Source organism: Carassius gibelio, chromosome B9 (genome assembly GCF_023724105.1).
Source record: "Carassius gibelio isolate Cgi1373 ecotype wild population from Czech Republic chromosome B9, carGib1.2-hapl.c, whole genome shotgun sequence".
In the NCBI taxonomy this organism is placed as follows: Eukaryota; Metazoa; Chordata; class Actinopteri; order Cypriniformes; family Cyprinidae; genus Carassius; species Carassius gibelio.
Genome location: NC_068404.1, coordinates 19,103,167 through 19,122,806, shown reverse-complemented (window position 1 = coordinate 19,122,806; position 19,640 = coordinate 19,103,167). Strand labels below are relative to the sequence as shown.

General features: G+C 38.4%; 1 long non-coding RNA gene across 5 annotated transcripts; it reads left to right on the top strand.

The window, feature by feature from the left end:
• The first annotated feature begins 709 nt into the window (after positions 1-709).
• Positions 710-18,321, top strand: LOC127964538 (uncharacterized). Of its 5 annotated transcripts, none has more exons than XR_008155065.1 (5): positions 710-954; positions 3,932-3,979; positions 4,472-4,554; positions 4,953-5,104; positions 16,360-18,321. It is a non-coding gene; the product is annotated as an uncharacterized LOC127964538 (long non-coding RNA). The 5 variants fall into 5 exon arrangements; XR_008155066.1 differs by having other exon boundaries at positions 3,932-4,245; XR_008155067.1 differs by having other exon boundaries at positions 710-4,245; positions 16,360-16,709; positions 17,293-18,321.
• The last annotated feature ends 1,319 nt before the right edge of the window (positions 18,322-19,640 follow it).

The following is a 19,640-nucleotide window of genomic DNA, read 5'->3' as shown; positions in this document are numbered from 1 at the left end:
TTTCTTAAATCAGAATATAGTTCATAAGTTAAATTGTAGTCATTATATTTCTAATGGTACTGGCACTTTAGTCTATTTTCAGTAACAAACATCCTATAATTGTATTATTTCTCCTCGCCTATATAATGATATTAGTCAAAATGATCATAGCTTTGCCCACCCTCCCCTAACCCAAAGAGAAAAAAACAAAACATTATAATAACATATAATACATCTGACGTACTTAAAAAGTTCAAATAATCATGCTTAATTTCTGAAGTGATTATGGTTACTACATCAGGTAGTGGAGGTTTAAAGAAGTGTCCTGGAAACTGATGAGAGGCAGAAAAGGAAACGTAAACTCTGCAGTGCATTGGACCTCCAGGGTAAGATTTGAGGAAGGGGGTTATAGAGGTATGACTTTATAGGCAGTGCGCCTATAATATAGGTAGTGCGCCTATATATACTTTTTTAATTGAAAAAGTGCAGTAAAACAGTAATATTTTGAAATAGTGTTAACATTTGAATTAATCATTATCTATTTTAATATATTTTAAAATGTGATTTATTCTTGTGATGGCAAAACTAAATTTTTCAGCAGCCATTACCCCAGTCTTTAGTATCACATTATGCTTCAGAAAACATTGTGACGACCCACAATATATATATATATATATATATATATATATATATATATATATTTTTTTTTTCTTTTTCTTGCCCCCTAATGTCGATCTGCTGGTTGCTTTAGACCTTGTTCTTTTTGTCAGGCCGGTTCTCAGACCTGGGCATCTAGTTGTTCTGTTCCCAGGCTCGACACTCTTTGATGGGGATTTCTCCCACCCACCTCTCATCAGCCTACCCACTTCCCACAGCCTTCCAGAGAGGCTGGGCAAACAAGACCTCGTGTTCTGCCAATTTGTCCATACAAAACACAGGGATTTGGGGACGTACAGACTCTCTTGTAGACAAATGGTAAGTATTTCCCTGGCAGCCTGCAATCCCTCACCCCCACCTCTGTCTACACATAAACACACACTCACTTGGTGCTTTCTCTACACTCTTTGGTTACTGGATTCTTTACTATGACTTTCTTTAACCAGCCCTTCTTACAAAAAAAAAAAAAAAAAAATCCCTGTACTTGCTAAGAAGGTTTCAAAGACAAGTATATATATGTTTTTTTTATTTTTTTATTTAATTGTTGGTTTTTACTGGTTACTCATCATGGCTATGTTGTTTAGGCTGGGTTACCAGTAATAAGCAGTAACAGATCGAAATAGACCAGCATTGGCCAGCTAAATTCAGATCAGATTTTTTTTTTTCCAGATATCATCTGGGTACTGTCTATACCATGTCCAGTAGCATTATGAACTTAATACTAATACTAGTAAATGGTGTAAAATAGTGCAGAAATAAGTATGTAACCCTCTTACTGTAGGTGTCTGGGTTCCACCTGTTTTCAGATAAAATGTCTAAATTGTCTGTGACATGTTTGGGGTTCTTGCAGCCCTGTTGGATGTAAATGGGCTGAGGTCTCAGTGTATTATTGTGAGTGGGGCAGTCTATCAGAGACAGGACTGAGGCCTGAGGCTCCCTGGCATCCTGATCAGAGGATTAGCAGCATACAGCCACAGGTCAAGAGCATGCCAGTCACACACACTCTCTTTGACACACACCCACACTTGTCATTTCACTTTCTCTCACAAACACCTTCGCTTTCACACACGCACGCCTGGAGAGAGCATTTCTCAACCTCTCACACTTGTGCAGAAGAGGCCTGTTTGATAGCAGGCTGCGGATTAGGTTCTGTGTTCTCTTTCATTCTTATTCTGATTGGCTTATACTCTTGAGAGTGCTTTTTTTTTACTACAGTACAAGCCAATACAATGAAGGGGGATTTTTTTCTCATGACATCATATTCTCCCATCCTCCCACATGTGAAAGTTCGTTTCAGACACAGCCTGGTTTTAAGTTATTTATTTTATTCCTCTGTTTTCAAATTATAAATATTATTGTGCTTATTACAGATATCAACCCACAGTTCTACTTCATACTTTAAGCACATATGGCAGGTGGTCAAAGTCTTCTTCAGGAGACAGGGGTGTGCTGGTGTTTGACCAGAGAAGCGTGTCCTGTCTGTTAGTGTACCCCTGCACTGACCCCTGTCCATCCCTCAATAGTGCAATGCCTTGTTGCCCCCAGCATGAGGTCCCAGCATCCCCTAGTTGTGATAGTGGGGGGCACACAGCGAGGGGCCTTAGAGGGGATGCAGAATTAGCAGCTAAAATGGTGAGTCACATTTCCATATGCATGCCACTGACAAGTGTTATACTGAAAAACCCGGTACCAATACGTGTACAAGGTGGCCCAATGCAACAAGATCGGGGGGAAGAAGGAGGCGCTGGGGGTTGGGCTTTAAAGGGTGCAGCAATATTGTACTAATTCGTGCAAGAGACTCTCTATCAAAGTGAAAGACTTACGGTAATTAACGAGGGGTGAGGGGAAAAAGAGAGGAAAGAAAGAGCAGGAAGAATGAGTTTGGGAGCAAGAGGGACAGAGATGCTGATTTTGACGTTTAAATGCTGTGTTGATTAGCATATGGTGGTTTGTCCAGACCCAGTATTTATCAGCAGAATTGAATGTGTGTGCGGCATGGATGTGACTTTGTCCCCCCTAAATTTACAAAGCCATCTTTTCAGATACAGCCTCCCCCCACACCCAAACACTGCCTCACCTTTCAATTCCTTTTCTTACCCCTTTTCTATGGCCAATGCAATTGCTCTTTCTCAATGGTGTGAATGTAGAATATAAAGGTTGCTACCAACGGCCAGGCAGATTGTTTTTTCATGTTCTTTTTTCTTTATTGAAATATCAGTCTTGTCCAGAAAGTACAATGTGATCAGCGGATATTTACTTTTATTCTTGACAAAAGTAATAATACTAAAAATGCCACAGATTTGAAACATTAGCTCCACAAATATGAAAAATGCATGATAAGAAAATTAAAAGTGCATTCTGTAATTAATAAATTCAGTTATCTTTGGTTTTGGTCACAGTTAAATTAAGTGTTAAATAATTATTTCTAGTTCAGTTACGTTTTATTATATTTTTATTATTATTTTATTTATTAACTTAATCTGATAATTATTTATTGTGTTTATTATTACTGTTATTGTTATTTATTAATTTTTTTTTTATGAAATGATTAGGCATTTGTGCCATACACTGCATGGCCCCGCTTCTGTTCTCACTTCTCAATTCTCAACATTAACTGACTTTTGCTTCAATAATCTATTAATTTACTGCTTATTAATAGTTAGTAAGGTAGTTGTTATAAATTTAGATTTTGGGTAGAATTATGAATGTAGAATATGGTCATTTAGAATATGTGCTTTGTAAGTACTAATAAACAGCCAATATGTGAATAATAGGCATGCTAATAAAAAATTTAATAGTGAGAATTGGTGATTATACTAAAGTGTTACAGGTAGGGATCTAAAATATGGTAATGCAGAGTAAAGCATTAATATGTGCTTTATAAGTACTAATAAACAGCCAATGTGCTAGTAATGTGCATGCCAAAACGCCACTGGGGAGTAGTAAGAAATGGTCCCTAAACAAATTATTTGTATTAATTGTATTTTACATGATTCCCCATCTGTGCAATGATCTTCTCGTAGTAAGGTAAAGTATTTCACACTTTTCTCTGAGACTGAAAAAGAGCAGAGCAGGTCACCCAGTGTGGTGCCTCTCATCTTTTGTGTGCTGGTTTCCTCATGCCAGCTTTCTGCTGTCACATTAGTGCATGTCAAATACACAACCTCACATGCAAATTAAATCTTACACTTTTAGCTTTTTGTTAGCTCAGAGGCTTCCTTTGCTAACAGGAAGTACTTTTTAGTCTTTCAAACCGATTTGCTAAGTGTCATCATGTTTGTCTTTCCTTTCTAAGTGTCTCTGAGGGGTGTTTTGGAGCGATTGTTTACACCTGCTGCAATGGGTAAGTGGGAGCAAGAATCCTTCATCATATAATGAGCTCCTGGCAGAACCTCACCACTGAATATTTCCCTCTGGCCAGTGGAGTAGCAAACCAGATATACAGTTATATCAACCATGTGTGATTGTGAAGTTTGTGTGGGTATGTGTTAGACGATCAGTGAGAGTGGTCAGCCTGTTACAAGTCAAAGTTCATGGTCATCAATGGTTGAGGTAGACGGCTCTCCATCTGGTGGGGACTTGGCCTCTGAGGGTCAGGGCTTAAAAAGTGTAAATGCAAAGCTTGTCTTCAAAAGTTTTTTCCTGTGTGTGACCGATCAAGTATGTAAATCACATGTTCGTGTGTGTCCTAAAGGCCTCTTCAGTTTACAGTGTGTTTAGACGCAAATTTAGCTCACGGCTGTACTGAATGCTGTAATCACACACAACAATACCTGTCAAACCCTTTGACCATTCACAAACACTGCACTCCTCTCTTTCCTTCTCATCCTGGCAGGTAGATCTTTGGCACTGCAGCTGCATGTCATGAATTGAATGAAAGCAGGCACTTGAGCAACTATGTGTGCACCAAGTAAAAAGGTGAAAAAGCCTATTAAACCTTACCACAATTATTGCACTAGCATTGCCCAATTACATCCAGCTCAGTGATAAGATGAATCGCTGATCATATTAATTTTGTCTGTTGAAAGCGGAATCGTTTGCTTGACATGTAGCACATTTGGTTGCTCTATGTTAACAATACGTCTAACTTATTAATCACATAATTCTGATAACACCTTCTGTATTCTGATAAAACCGTATATGGGTATGCTTCATAGTTTAATATGCATGTTTTTGTCAAGTTAATGCACCTAAATGTAGTATTTTCTTTTTAAGTAATTGTGAAAAATTGGTTAATCACAACATCTCTGTCTCCATTCCACCCACTTTATCACTCAATTCTCTCTCTCTCTCTCTCTCTGTGGCTGTCACTGCAGCACAATGTAGGAGCATTAGTATGCTAATGAGGTGCGGGGCGACAGGTGGCCTGCTAGACAGCTCAATTAAGCAGCTCGTTAAAGGCCAAGCTAACGAAGCGGCCTGCACTGCAAGCCTCAACAAACAATGTGACTGTGCAGGCTACAAATTGGTGAGTGCTAGTTGTGTATGTGTGTGTGCACGTGTGTAGCAGGCAGGAGGCAGAGAGTTGGAGACAGAGACCGTTTTAGGTGTGTGAGTAAATGTGTAAGCAGTGAGTTGGAGGGAGAAACTGATTCAGTTTGTGTGTTTAGCAGTTAGCAAGGCTTTGTGATGGACACAACTAATAATAGCTAATAAGAGGGGCTGTTGCTTTTGCTCCTCAGGAAATTGAAAGAAAAAAAAAAGTAACAAAATGAATTATCATAAATAAATCACTTAAATACAGACCTTCCTAATTTTTTAATAATTTTCCTTCAAAACACTTACTCGCAGTAAACTGTCCCATACTTTGTTAAATGTTTTCTGTGGATACACACTGACGCTGTACCTGTAACAGATGTAAAAGTCAAATGAAATTAGGCACGAATAGAAAAAGTTAATAAAAATGTCCTTTTTTTTTTTTTAGAACATAATCTTTAGTTTTAAGAAAACCTTTAAGGTTAAATGTTATAATTAGAAGAAAATACGTTTATAAGCCCCGACCTTACTGACTTCCAAAATCATCCTAAAATAAAACATTTTTATTGGGTGATTAAAGATATGGTCACCAATATCTTGTGTATCCTCAATGTTTAAATGCATATTAATTGCTAATACGTTCTTATCAAGTTACATAAGTGTATACATTTATTTGATAGATTGATTTGTCATATATAAATCAAATTAGGGAAATTAGGGATTCACTGATTTTTCAAGTTATGGCTGATAACTAATGAATATACAGTAATAAAATGTTAAACTATTTTGACTTAATACTGTACATTAAAAATAAAACGCAAAAAAAATCTTATGTGTGAATTTAGGCATTATAACATTATGATGCACTATGAAAAATATATATTCATTATGAAATCTGTTAAAGATTACATTTAACAGTGTTATTAGATATCAGTTATATGTCAGCAAATGTAATTTAAATGTAAAAAATAAAGTAAACAAGTATGTATAATTTAATATCTAATATAAACCATTAATGTTAAAACGGTAATCAAATAGTTTGTACTCATATAGTCGGTCACTTTACTCATATACACAGTACCAAGTTTAATATGCAAAATAAGCACCAGTGGTTTAAGGTTATGTTTACAGTGGAAAAATTAAATCATGTTTTTAAAGATCATTTCAAACAATGATGTCTGGGATTAAATGCTTAATGATTATGTTCCTGCATATGACATGAAGAAATAAACATCTCTTTGTCTGATCACCCAGCAAATTAACCAGGGCGGGGAATATTTGAGCAGCTCTGGGACAGTATCAGAAGCCGCTGCAGTTTATGGTGGAGGAGCATTGTTTATTGTGGCTAGATAAAGTTGTAACACAGACATTTTAATCAGTTTGTAACACTTAGCATTTGAGCCTTATTATCCGGGGTGTGTTCACTGGTGCGTGAAACAGCAGCGTTTGGGTTCATAACCCGACCCTCCTGTCTGAGTCTCGCTGGCATAAAGGGATCATGAGCTCTAATGGTTCAGGGATCTGCCCAGCAAACGAGGTTAGGTATGGAGGAAGACAAAAACACAGGGGCTAAACAGAGCCACCCCATTCGAGAGCAAGCTGCTGCAAAGCTGGCCGACTCATGAATATGCTAATCCGCATTTGCCCAAATAAGTATGTAGAGAGGGAGAGAAGGAAAAAAACAACAGCACTCATTAATTAATAAGGACAATGAGCCTTTAATGACAGTTTTGACGCTGTTGGTGAACAAGTGATTGGGGCCTGAGAACGAGAGGTCATCAGAACGAGAGGAAGTGACACAGTGATGGGCGTTATTGTCAGAAGGAGAGGTTTTCTGTCCTAGGAGGGCAGAAAAGGTGATCGGGGATGGACATGCCGAGTATAGTAAAGACAGAACTGAGCCATGAAAGAGAGCAAGAGAGCGAGACAAACAAGCCAATTAGACAAGTAGACAGCACAGAGGTCAGGAAAGTTAACTTTAGATATAAACTGGCTTGGAGGGAGAAAAGGGGACACTTCAAGGATATAATAATATTTTTTGAAGAATAAAGTAATCTGAAGCTTTGCATGTCATTATTTTATGCCACTGTGCAATGTGTGCAATGTATGTGCCTTAAAATAATGACTGTTTTCAAACAGGTTTCGTCAACACACTCCCTGACTGCCATTGGTTGGAAAACATATGAACTTGACCCAGTGTTCCTTTAATAGGCTGATCAGGATGCAGAACATTTTTTACAGTTTTACATTTTTATCAGTTGCAATATTTATTATATTTTTTTAGGTATTATGATTATATTATATAATTTTCTCTACATAGTTACTACATAGTAACCATTTGATGCACAACAAATTGACAGCCTAGATAGCATTGTGAATGTATACAATATTGCAAGGAAATGTTTACATGGTTGCCACTACATTTTATAAAAAATCAATTGAATATTGACAGAATATCTTCCATCTATTTTGTCTTAAAGAAATAGGCAGGAATTAACCTGTTGTCCTCTATGATTCCAATCCTTTCCAACAACAAAGTACCTGAAGGTGACAAACAGTAGTAAGCAAAAAAAGAGGTGGATAAACTATAAATTCTGGGTGACCACATCGGTAAGGTGGGCCACTGCCTACCGGTGTATGTGTATCCTGATGACATCGCTATAGGCTATAATTTGATATTACTACCAAGGGTAACACTGGTTGTTCCCTCACATAGGTCACACAATCACTATTCAATTCATACATTAATCAAAGTTCTTGTTAAAGAGACTCAAGAAGTAATAATATGGTTGAAATCTATAAAGTTTACTAAATGACAAAACCGAGAGTAATTTTTTTTTTTTTAAGAGAGACCGAGAGGGAGGCTTATATCCAGGGGTTCCAATGCAATGCACTTGTACATAATAATTAGGGATTTTGGATTATTTTCGTAGTTGATTAATCGGTTTAATATTTTCTCAATTAATCGATTCGTTGTTTGGTCTATATGTCAGAAAAATGTGGATCAGTCTTTCCCCAAAAGCCCACTGTCACAGAGGAGAGAAGACACTTTTTGAATGTAGGATATCAATTACACACTAACCACAACTAAAGTGTAGCTACAAGTGTGGTCATGCTTCATTTCAAATTTGAGGATGATATCTCTAAAATTATGCATTTTATAATTGTAAGACCATAGGCGTTTCTCAATGTCAAGGATACTTCCTTGGCAGGACTGGTCCTTCCAAGTCACTTCCTTCAGAGGCTAGGCGAGGCTCCTCTTTAGCATTCGGAGAACATGCAAATGGTACAGGCTAGCAAGTGCACGTCATTGCATCATTACTTCAGTGAAAAGGTCTGCTTTCGGCACTGAAAATAGAAAATGCGCTTAAAAAATTGCCGGATATCCATTTTTGAATCTTGATGCAGTCTGTTGCGTGTCGTTCATGAACGTTTCGTTCATTTTGAACGAATCTTTAATATGACTCGGGACTACCAAGTTTTCTCAGAGAGTGATTCATTCATTTTGTGTTGACCGCACATGCGCATTACGCAACACAACATATGGGTTCTGAATCGACAGGTGAGGTATGAGTCTATTATTCTTCCTGTCAGTCCCATAGAGATGGAAAGAGAAAAGATTAGTTAATTTTGTTGAATGAGACTCAAAGATCCAAGTCAGTAAAATGATCCGAACTTCCCACTACTACTGGCAACACTGCAAGCAATTGGTCAACACTGACAGTTGCAGCGCAAATTCGTCTTAGGTTTAACAACAAACAACCTATGAAACTAATAATGAACAATATGAAACTAAAATGACATAAGCTTAATTTAAAATGGCTTAGGAACTGTAGGCTATTTAGAGGTGGATATACTCAATTTAGAAGTGGATAAACACTTTGGAGGTGGGTAAACGCTATTTCCGATTTTTGGGAGGTGTGTAAACGGCGTTTACATGCGTTTAGCCTCCACTACATCCCTGGTGACAAACCCATAAAATTTTTGCTGGCACATTATGCTACTGTATGTTTCACGAATCAAGTGAAAAATCTCTCACATTTTCATCAGTATTTGTTCATCAAATTTGCCAATATAAAATTAGCAAAATCTGACTTAGAATAGAAATTAGACGAGATGCTAATGCCATTCACCAGCAGCATTTCAGCATTTTTGTGCAAATCCCTCAGGCCTTATGGTGTTTGATTCACAACAGTAAAACCCAGACTTGCATTCAAACACACAATCTCTTTTTGATGCAACACATTTAAGCATTGCATCGAGGCCTGAAAGGAAGACAATGGCTCAATCTTTTCAAACACCAGAGCAGCACCACACACATAAAGATCAGAGTAAGTTTATGAAGTAATCTCTCTTCTCTCTAGCTATCACCCGAACCCTCCCTTTCCCCCTCCCTCTGTGTTATGACACAGTAATCTGTGTCTCTAGCAGCTTGAATGAATAGGCGTATGAATGGCTGTTTTCTGCCTACATGAACCTATTTGAGGTGGATCAACCATATGCCCATGGACATACACACTCAATGACAAAGGCGGATAGCAACAGGTCCTCTCTAACACAAAGTGCCGTGGGGCTGAGGGCGGCGGGCGAGACGAGGGGTGCATCTTAACCTGAGACGTCCGTCCAACACACACACACACACACACTACCCACTGAATGCCACCCACACTGCAATATGGAGGTGCGACATTGATACAAACACAGTTTGTGAAGATGATGCTTTGTTGTGTTGTTTTTGAAAGGTCTTGGTTTGTGCGGGCGATGTTATTGTGTATTTAAAATGTATGGAGGAAGCGGGAGGGACAGTAGGAAAGGCAAGCACTTTTTTGGAGGGGGCCAATCTGTTGCAGCTCTGGATGAAGTCTTGTGATGGAGAGACAGTGTGTTAAGTGACATATGTAACACAGAGGGACAAAAGGATTATGGTCCTCTTCTCGTTATCCGTGTCTTTGGACAGTGGGATTATCATCCGGGGAGTGAAGATCTCATCTCTTGTGTTCTTGTATATCTTATCTCTTGTGTGGGGTGGGAAAGCAGGGGTGAAGGGGGATCCCTGGAGAGCAGGCTGCTATCAGGATTTACATATTCAGCAGAGATCAGAGCTATGTTCTCTTTCTTTCACTTTTCTCTCGTATTTTTCCTCTGTCTTGCATACACATGCTCGAACATGCAGAGATATTTTATTTTACTGTTTCTGGATTTTTTTTTTTTTTTTTGCTTCTAATTTTTCCACATTTATTATGATATTTAATATTTTTATATCATATGCAAAGAGGTTCAAAGACCACATATAAAAATGCTTGTCCTTTTATATTGTTATATTATATTATATCATATTATAAAACATTTTTAAAAAAAAATATGCATTTGTCATGTATTATATATTGCATTTTAACACTAAAAAGATTTACAAATAAATGCATCAATCTGGCATGGAAAAAAATGTAATACATATTAATTGAAAAAATTACAGAAGGAGTGCAATGGAGTAACTACTGTAGCGGAGGACAAACGAAGTTTAGCTGAGGTGAAGGGGTGAGACAATGTCAAAGAAAGGACAACAGCAAGAGAGAGGTCAAGAGACGTGTCTAATGAAGGAATGCACACAGAGAGATGAAAACTAATGGAGACAAAAGATCTACAGAGTGATCGAGAGAGGGAGAGAGATGGCTATGGGGTTGCTGACGCTGTTGAACTCATCGTCATCTTAATTGATGAGGTCATACTGGGGACTATCCCCAAACTAGAGTGTCCCCCGGGAGGTCATCACCAGGTCATCCAAAAGTCAAAGTGAATTGGAGAGATGACATAGCATGTAACTTTTCTTTGTTTTTTGCCATTGTTTGTTTGTTTATGGGGTTTTTGCATTTAACTGAATAGATAGTTTAGACCAGACAGGAAAGTGGAAGGAGAGAGAGGGATATAGGGTCAGGACAAGATGCAAGCTGGATTCGAACCTGTGTCCCCTTGAGCACAACAGATATATCTATGTCCTGACTTTCTATGTGCACTACCATCTTCACCATAGAAAGTGAAGTGACATTCAGCCAAGTATGGTGACCCATACTCAGAATTTGTGCTCTGCATTTAACCCATCCGAAATGCACACACACAGAGCAGTGAACACACACACACACACACACACACACACACACTGTGAGCACACACCCGGAGCAGTGGGCAGCCATTTATGCTGCGGCGCCCGGGGAGCAGTTGGGGGTTCGATGCCTTGCTCAAGGGCACCTAAGTCGTGGTATTGAAGGTGGAGAGAGAGCACTGTACATGCACTCCCCCCACCCACAATTCCGTCCGGCCCGAGACTAGAACTCACAACCCTTCGATTGGGAGTCCAACCCTCTAACCAGTAGGCCACAACTTCCCCCTAATAGCTCCAACTTCTATGCATTTCGATCAACAAATATTACTACTTGCTGCTTTAAAATGTCTTTAAATGAATTTATATATATATATATATATATATATATATAAGATATATAAATATAAAAAAATATTCTTTGGTAAAAAATATTCTTATAAAATTATATTCTTTATATATGTATGTATGAAGTAAATTAAAGATGCAACAGATAATAAAACCCTTTTCCCCCTTTTTTTTCTCACACACATACAAAGGTTTGTTTTGAAATTGGGACAGAGTCTTTGATATGCTGTCAATCAAATGTTCTCTGCTGGAGGAATTGCTAGAGTGTAGGTGTCAAAGTAACCTTTGCAACACTGGCACACACACACACATACAGTATAGAAACAAATAGACTCGCTCAGCGACAACACACTCAGTAATTGCTGCCTATTAAGGTCTTCGCTTCTCTCTCACACCTCATTACAGGCCTAAACACACACTGCCCCCTCATTACAAATTGCTTGCTAAACACACACACATATACAATTCCCTCATTCCCACCTGTCAGTTAAACACTCAACCTGGCAAGCGTGACCATTGAGAGTTGGGTGTTAACTTGCTGATGACAGTGTGAGAGGTGTGGGCTCTGTAACCTCATTCCAATACATGATAGAAAACTGTTATGCATGCTGCTGGCCTTATGTGTCTGTGTGTGTTCTGGAAAGTATTTAACGTGGCATTTTTCAGAATGGTACAGTTCTCTTGTTGGATTAGGGTTGACTTTGAACACCCTATAAAGAAAATGGACTCTCATACGTGTACCTCACTGTTAGAAACGGTTTAGTGTGTTTGCATCTGCAAAAGCAACAGGTTCAAATCTATTGTATGAGGAAAAAGCTGGTGATGTGAGTGCATAAAAATAATTTTTTATGTATATGCAATAATTCAGTGATTTAGTTTAATCAGTTTCATCATCATAATATTTGTTATCATAACTATAATATCTCCTTCTTGTACTATTGTTATTCTCTGCAATGAAATGTGCAACCTTTAGCAGTGGGGGGTTTGTTTGTTGTAAATTGGTGCAATTCGCTATAGACCCTAGTCCTTTTCTCATTCTCTCTTTCTGAAGGTGAAAGGAAATTGAATGTGCCAAAAAGAACAGATGGGTTGTTGAGAGGAGAATAAAGGAACAAAAAGTTGCTGCAAAACCGAGGAGTATAATCATGGTTATACCACTGTATGTGTCAGATCAAAAGGGTATGACAAAGTAACTGCTTTATATTACAGGCACAATCCCCCTGGAGTAACCTGGGATGAAGTATCTTACAGACACAATGATGATAATTCATGGCTCGTTCTTTTGAAAGACTTGAATGAGCAACTTTCCAGTGTCAGACTTGGTTTAACCACCCCTTCATTAATGGTGTCATTTTTGTTTGTTATGATCATTTAGAAATGAAGAAAATTTGATTACTTATGTCCAACAGTTTCATTTTTTAATGTCATTTTGAAGGAAACTGGAAGAAGAGCATTTTGAAACAAATCATGGAAGCTTGAAAAGAATGGAGGAAAGGAAGTTCAGTCCAGGGTGATTATTGATGTCAAAGTTATGTAATTGGCCATTTTTATTAATATTAAATACAAGAAAGAGAGGTTTTATTTTGATGCAAAGACTTTGCCATTGACTTTCTAAATAATTTGGATAAAAACAATATAATTTGCAAAATTGTGTTCCCAGATGACTGCATCAAGATGCAAAAGCAAGTAATTCCAGCTTGTGCATTGTTCACACAGTGGCTATGTCCTAATGTGTTGTTTGTCCGTGTCCCAGCTTGCGATAGTTTGCAGATCCTCTTCAGAGTACTTCAGATGACAAGGGACTCCTCTTAAAAACACAAGCCTCAACTCTTCAGTTTAAGAGCCAGGCAGTTTGCCTCACTGTGTGTTTCTTCCCCAGGAAACTGACAGATGCCCATAAATTATTTGCCTTTATTTTTTAAAGCACAGCTCATTTGCATCAATTTGTAAGAGGCGGGGGAAAGTAGTGAGGTGTTTGTAACTTTAGGTATGTATATGCAAGTGTGTAAAGGGGGGTCATCTTAGGTGGTCAGTGGAGCCATTCTTTTGCCCTAGTATCCTGTCATATTCCTTGAACCATTGCAGACTCACCATTTCCACCCACACACAAACCAGAGCTCAGATGCCTCCCCGCTAATTAGCAACAAGTCAGAGCCGCCCACTTCTGCAGGGCAGTAAATATTCCCACACACTTGCACAGACATCCCTAACTCGGATACAAGACCTGCGTTCCTTCTCCATTCTTTCCCCTGCTTTCTGATTTTTATCTCCTCCCCTTGTTTTGTTTCCACTTCTGCAGCCATCAATCATCCCATTGACCTATCTTGTTAGGGGAAACTCACAGAAACGCCCCCTGGCCCCTTCCAGGTCTCAATCTCGTCCCACACTCTCTTTCTTTCTATTATGTACGTATGCATTGGAGCCCCAATGTCCATATCTGACTTATAATTTCACACTCCATCCCGTTCTCCTTTTTGCGGTTAGTGGTCAGGACAGGGTTGTGGCCATGGGCCGGACAGGGTCGTGGGGAGGTGTTTGGGGGGGGGGGGGTAGATTTAGGGAACACTCTGGGTGGTACGGTAGCCTCTGCGACGAGTACAATGCCTCCTGTGTCCCTATGTGACACACACCCTTGTTTTACAACAGGGGAGGAGACACCTTCAATGCTCCAATGATGTGAACCACCCTGAGCCTATTCACAGTGACAAACGGCCACTGCTGGCCACTGCTGGTCCCTGCGACAAACACATGCACAGACAGACCGAGACTATCACACTCATAAACACGGCTTTTGCTTCATGTTGTGTTTATTTGCTAAACTGTCTTGGCAAAAAAAAAAAAGAGACTACCTAGATGACATTAATATGCACACTCAGATTCGAGACAGATGGAATAAAAGGCTTTCCTCTACCTTTAGCGCTTTCTCCCTCTCTTTTCTCTCTGAAAGAACCTTCTTGGCTGGCTCTCAGTGGAGTTGAATTGGTATGGCTTTAATTGAATCAACTAGCTCTTTTCTTTTGCCGCACTTATGAGGCAAGAGCAGCCAAATGGCTTGATGACAACGTAATGGCAAAAGAATGAATGAGCGACGCTGGCAGTGAAGTGAAAACCCAATGGCATTCCTTCGCATCTGCACTGATGCACAGTCGCACACAACACTAATACTATTGCTGAACTTAACCAAAACACAGGAAAAAGTAAGTTTTAGCGGAATTTTGAGATTTTTGTGAACTTGTAGATTCTGTTGATGTCATGATGAGCAATGTATACAATATTATATTTAAATAAGCATTCTACATAAGCAGTTACAAAACTTTTTCATCTGGTTATATATGTATTTTTAATGAAGATTATAGGTTATATATATATATATTTCTTTTCGTCATAATTAAAATACAGGTGCTTCTCAATAAATTAGAATGTTGTGAAAAAGCCTTATGAGGATTGTCAAGCGAAATCTATTCAAGAATTTGAGTGAACTTCACAAGGAATGGACTGAGGCTGGAGTCAAGGCATCAAGAGCCACCACACACAGGCGTGTCAAGGAATTTGCTGAACCACAGACAACATCAGAGTCGTCTTACCTGGGCTAAGGAGAAGAACTGGACTGTTGCCCAGTGGTCCAAAGTCATCTTTTCAGATGAGAGCAAGTCTTGCATTTCATTTAGAAACCAAGGTCATAGAGTCTGGAGGAAGGGTGGAGAAGCTCATAGCCCAAGTTGCTTGAAGTCCAAGTTTCCACAGTCCGTGATGATTTGGGGTACAGTGTCATCTGCTGGTGTTGGTCCATTGTGTTTTCTGGAAACCAAAGTCACTGCACTCATTTACTGTACCAAGAAATTTTGGAGCACTTCATGCTTCCTTCTGCTGACCAGCTTTTTGTAGATGCTGATTTCATTTTCCAGCAGGATTTGGCACCTGCCCACACAACCAAAAGCACCAAAAGTTTGTTAAATGATCATGGTGTTGGTGTGCTTGACTGGCCAGCAAACTCACCAGACCTGAACCCCATAGAAAATCTATGGACTATTGTCAGGAGGACAATGAGAAACAAGAGACCAAAAAATGCAGATGAGGTGAAGGCCACTGTCAAAGAAACCTGGGCTTCCATATCACGTCAGCAGTGCCACAAACTGATCACCTCCATGCCATGCTGAATTGTGGCAGTAATTAAAGCAAAAGGAGCCTCTACCAAGTATTGAGTACATGTACAGTAAATTAACATACTTTCCAGAAGGCCAACTATTCACTAAAAATGTATTTTTTTTTATTGGTCTTATGAAGTATTCCAATTTGTTAAGGTTGTGATTTGGTGGATTTTTTTTAAATGTGGGCCTTAATCACAGTTAAAGGAACCAAAAACTTAAACTACTTCAGTCTGTGTGCACTGAATTTGTTTAATACACGAGTTTCACAATTTGATTTGAATTACTGAAATAAATTAACTTTTTCATGACATTCTAATTCATTGAGAAGCACCTGTATTTGATGGGTGTTGGCTGACAAAATACTACAGTATTTTAGACCCTTATTTGTTAAAAGCAACTTTTTTTTTACACCCATGGGATAATGGGATATTAAACCCATTGATGTGCTGTAATGTAGCTAAATTAGTTATGATGGGAAATTAAACAATAGAAAAGTGATTGAAAGGTTCAGACAGTCCCACACAAAATCTCTTTGTGTTCTTTTTTGTCTGATCTTCCATATGCTAGATTTGGCCGGCAATTTTGAGACCCATCACAGTCTGTCATGACAGCTTTCTTTCTTTCTTTCTTTCTTTCTTTCTTTCTTTCTTTCCTCAGCTTCCAGCGGAACATTGAGAGGATGTGCCACCCATTTTTTAAAGATGTTCAGGTTTTTGGTGAACAATTAGTGTGAGGCTGACGGAGATGGTCTCGACCCCTGGTTGCTGCGAACATTATAGGGATGCAGAGGAGGGATGGAGAGATGCGTTCCTCATAAAGAATCCTGCTGAGACAATAGAACAGCACACAGGCACTTGGGGAACAGAAGGGTGACACAGAGGGCAGCTCTTACCCACAACAACTCTCCTCCTTTGAAAACAAAACCCCAACCTGTTACTGCTTCAATCTGTCTGTGGGAGGGGATGCTCGTAATAAAGCTGCCAGCCCCCTTGTTAGGCATCATGAGGGTAAGTGCATGTGTATGTGTCTGAGTGAAGGAGTACAGGAATGCTCTCTTTCAAGCGAAGTTTGGGAGTGAGAGCTGTCACTCTTTTTTTCATATGCATGTTTTTTTGTGTTCTGTCACATTGTTTAAAGCAAGCAGATATGTGTGTGTATATATATATATATATATATATATATATATATATATATACAGATCAACAAAACACTATATTTATTCAAGTGGTAAAATATATAGAGCCAAATGATCACTCAGGATTCATAAATAATAAATAAAAAAACCTGTATGACTGGCTTTTTATGTGTGAGGAATATAGATCTAGATGTGAAAGTCATTTGGCTCCAAAAAAAAAAAAAAAAAAAACCCACTGAGTTTCACTGAATGGACCATCCTTTGTGTTCTAAAGAAAGATTATCATGAGCGTGAGTAAATGATTAGAAAATATTTTTTGGTGAACTGTGCCTTTTGGTGTAGATTTTATAAGATGCAAAATTTCTTCTTGACATCAGCTCCGCATCCCCCCTCCTTCACACAAGAGCACATATACAATCACGTACCCCTCTACTTTTTATCTTTCCCTCTTGCAGGATCAAGGGAGCAGGTTGTGGTAACATTTGTAGCATTTGGCTGCAGCAAATCCCACAGCTTTTTTTCTGAAAAGAAGCAGCCACCTTAAAAGGGGGGCTGTCCTCCAGTGAAGACCCTGGTCTTTCTCCTGCTCTCAGCCTGCGCTCAGCGGTCTGCATGCCCCTCACCATCGCTTGCAAATCCCCCTTTATCCGCTGGCAGCCAGATGGGGTGGCAGGAATAATAGGCAGAGCCTGATGAGCACCATTCAATTTGTCCAGCCGTGTAAAGGAGCTTGTAAGCCGTTCCATTTGAGCAGGGTGTAATAGTAGCCAGGGGAGCAGAGGCTATGTTAAGACTTAATTACCTACTAATGGCTGTTGTAGGGACAAAAGACTTGTGTAGACCCCAACAACTTACACTCCTGTAATAGAGGAGAAAGGCTGCGAGAGGAAGGGGTTGGGGGAAATTGTTTGAGATGTTGTGGCCAGAAATTTGTGATATGCATGTGTTAAAAATGTCATCAACACAACTGTGTTAAAGGTGTGTATGAGGTGTGGATGAAAAGAAAAAGGAGAAAGAAAAAGACTTTGCTGCATGTACTTTGATTTTCTTTAGAAAACATTTTGTCTCAAAAACCTGTTAGAAAAGGTTTTCTTTTTTTTCTTTTTTTTTCATTGTTTTTTTCTTTTTCTTTTCTTATTCTCTTTTTTCAGTTTGAGGGAAGATTAGCAGGATTAAGACTGACTCACATATGCTGCTTATCACTATTGGTATTCAACACAAGCCCAACTGCCACCCAGATGGGGAGAGAAAGAGAAAGACAGAGGGTGAGAGGGAAAGTTTTCCTCTGATATTAAAGCATTGCTACACTGAATCAGAACTGTTTGGAATAATTGTGGAAGAGAAAAAGGCTTTTTAGTGAGAACGGGAGAAACCGTTAGATGGTGAGAGGAGGGAATCATAATGGATTTATGATGGAAAATAGTTCAAGGGGTGCAGGATATAGAGTGGGGTCCAAAAATGTTAAGACTATATATATATATATATATATATATATATATATATATATATATATATATATATATATATATATGTTTTTGGATTTTGATGATTGTTTAAGTTATAATGAGGGGAAAAAATCTTTAATATTGAGCACTCACCAATCAAATTTAAGCAAATTTGTGAAACTGACCATGGATGTCAACTGAAATGATTGTCAGGTTTTAACTGTAGTGTTCATGAAGGGGGAAAAAAATTATTACATTTATTTTTTTAATTCAATATTTATTCTGATAATATATGTATAATTATATAAAGATTTTTTTTAATGTACCCTTTTCACTGACTGGGATAATGCTTTCCCTAAGTTAATAACATAAATTAAGAGGTTTTTCTTATGTATTGTACATTTATAAAGCTATACTTTGTGTTATATATTTTAGACATTATTTCAGAAAACTTGTGAATTTTGCTTTCTGGCGTTGTAACACATCACTGTAGGAGTGATTTGGCTTAAAGTGTCTGCTAAATTCATAAATGTACATTTTTCTCTCTTCCACCACCATAATAAATCTCCCAATTTTGTATACATCTTTTGGTCATAGAAATGCTGAAATGATCTTTTTCTTTTGCTATTGGAACAAATGGATTCACCACAATAAAAGTTTAACCAACAATGACTTCTGCTCCTGAGAAACTTGGAAATGTAAAGATGCCCATTCATTTATTTATTTATTTTTTTTTCACAAAATAACCCATAAAAATAACTTCTGCTTTACAGAAAAGAAGAAAAATGTGCCGTGACATAAGTTAGATGTAACATGAATATTCAGGAATCATGAACACATACAGAAACAGACAAGCTTCCGAATACTGTAAAGTACTGTGTTGAGTTTTGGGTTAACTGTGCAAAAAAAATGCTGAAACTGAATTCCAGCTGGATTCATTAACGTAAATATGACTGCAGTTACAGCTCTGGCTAATTTAGCTCTTAGGGTTAATAGTTTTTACACATATACACACCTCTGCCCACCTCATTATTGGAATGTGCACAGAAACGCATCATTATCTCATAAAGGTAATGAGAAAAGAAGAGTCTGGCTCTGCCAACAGGCGGAAATTAGTCTCCTTCTACACTCATCCACCAGGCTTCATTCATTCAACCTGAGGTGGCAAAAGCTCTTGTGTCTCTCTCTCAATTTTTTTTTCTGAGGCAGGCTCTCGTTAAACAAATAGCTTTTAATTAAATGACTGAGTGACACTAAATGTAGCCAGTTCTGTATTTTTGTAATTTCAGTTGATTAAATTTTCTGCACCTGAACTGTGAAGTTTGAATAAGCTGTAAAATGCTGTCTTGAAACTGCAT